This window comes from Gossypium arboreum, chromosome 2 (genome assembly GCF_025698485.1).
Source record: "Gossypium arboreum isolate Shixiya-1 chromosome 2, ASM2569848v2, whole genome shotgun sequence".
Lineage (NCBI taxonomy): Eukaryota > Viridiplantae > Streptophyta > Magnoliopsida > Malvales > Malvaceae > Gossypium > Gossypium arboreum.
Genome location: NC_069071.1, coordinates 1,954,740 through 1,957,151, shown reverse-complemented (window position 1 = coordinate 1,957,151; position 2,412 = coordinate 1,954,740).

Sequence of the window (2,412 nt, the reverse complement as noted above, 5' to 3'; positions counted from 1 at the left end):
CAGCCTGGACACATGCCAGTGTGAAACCTGCACTGACATGCCCATACACAGTCTGGACACGCGCTCATGTCCCTTACCTATGTGGCTCGTATTTGGTAGACAGTGTGTTACACAGCCTAACACACAGCCTGTCACACGGCCATGTGACACAGTCGTGTGACATCGACAGCTATGTTTTTTGGCATCTGATATTTGTAAAAATTGAGATTTTCAATACACACCTAAATTGATTTCGAAGTAGTAACAATGTAAAGTGCTTCAAAAGCCTAAAACGACCACCTAAAAACTCAATCAGCCAACTTTAATGATAATAATACACAGTTATAGGCAGGATACTGATGTCAAAAGTTTTGACACAAAACCTTCAACGAAATCAACACTTTTCGAAAAATCAACAATGATTACTCGAATTAACGTGTTGAGGTTCGCTACTCCTGATATCCCCGCCTAAGAGGGAAACCAAGCAACTTATAACTTTAGACCGAATTCGGAATGCTACATTGATCATCGAAGTCATTGCAGGTAAATTTTACAAAATAAGTTACCATGTCGAATCAAAACATTTACTTATATAAAACTCGAATCGAAATTTGTACCATAGCTATATAAATCCTTACAGTTCAATTTAAACTGAATAATAAATAAAAACTAAAGTGAAACTTATAGTTCAATTCCTCTAAACCTGTCTGAGACCTTCGCATACTGAGTCCAGCATCCAGAATCCAAAACTGTACCTAAAAAAGGGAAACAGAAAAGGGAGGTGAGCTATTCGAGCTCAGTGTGAGATTAAACCAATTAAACTACAAAAGGGAAACCAGGAAACTAGAAGCAATTTGAAAATAGAACATACTTACAGACTGACTAAAACAAATATAGACCTTATGTAACTTTACAGTCATATAGCTCTTTCAGATACAATAATGGTAATTTCTAGTAGTCACAAACTGGGTCTAAGCCCTTTTCCAGAATCAATATCAATTTTTAGTTGGGGCCTTAGTCCCTCGCAATAACTATCTAGTCAAACAGTAGCAACTATAGCTACAGAATCCTCTTAGGCACAAGTGCCTTTCAGTCAATCAGTCATTTGCAAAGAGTCAATCAGACCACAGTACAACCATTTAGGTCACAGTAACACATCCAGTCAATTAGATTCAATCAAATGCATATAAGTGCATATGAGTTACAAAATGAACCCACCCACCCAACCAGCCAACACACCTCTCCATCCAACCCTACATTTACTGTGGGGATTTACTCAACCCATCCATCCTTACACTTACAATTAGCACTGGTTGCGGCACTAATCAGAAATTTTGCAGCTGAGCTGTCAGAATTTTAGGCTTAAGAGCCTTTTAGCACAAATCCTCAGATATATTACCCCAGGTTGCCCGGCAACGATGATCATCAATGCAGTTGAACTACCAGATCAAATCAACCTTCCTTCTCTTCAACATCCTAACCCAAAATGGTTTTTACAAATGGATGTATGCAAATGTATGAATGCAAATGCACCAACTCAGTATACAATCTCAGACAGTCATTTAGAAACAGTCCTTCAGAACGGTCAATCACATTCAGTCAGTCAGAAAGATGTACACTAATGTATTCCATATCAGTAACAGATTATTCATGCAATCAATCACGAGTGTCGCACAAATCCAACCCAATTCGAAGTCACGATTACCCTTAGTCAAGCTTAGTTAGAAGTAGGAACACATTGATTTGTGATTGTAATCAAATTGACTTAAATTCAGAATTTGGCGAGTTAGGGCCACACGCCAGTGTGCTCCAGCAGTGTAGAGCATTCCAGGCTGTGGGGATCCAAACGCCCGTGTGAGGAGGTAGCACACAGCCGTGTGACAAATACACAAACCCGTGTGGTGTAGGGGCATGATTGTGTAAAAATGCTATGTAACTCACTGTTCAATTTCACTTATATTAGGTGCAGGGCAGACATGGCTGTGTGAAGGTGTCACACGCCCATGTGGCTATCAGTCACGACCGTGTGTCCCATAATACATGCCTGTATGAAATCCCTAGGCCCCAAATCAGTCACACGGCCGTGTGTTCTGAAGCATACGCCCGTATGGGAACCCTAATTTCCCAAATCAGTCACACAGTCGTGTGTCCAATGGACACGACCGTGTGGTTTTCGACAAAAATCCCCAAATCGGCCACATGCCCATGTGGAACCCAAAATTGACCGAAAATCCTAATTCACAAATCCACATGGTCGTGTACCTCGGCACACGCCCGTGTGGCCATCGAGGAGGCTATGAAACCACCCTAATTTAGTTCTAAAAACACCAATTTGGCCATCGTAACGGTCCCAATTCTTCACCCTATCAAAGTACATCAGAAAAGGGAGTTTTGCCTTCGCTTCCCCCAACTAACACGCAAATTTCTAAGTTA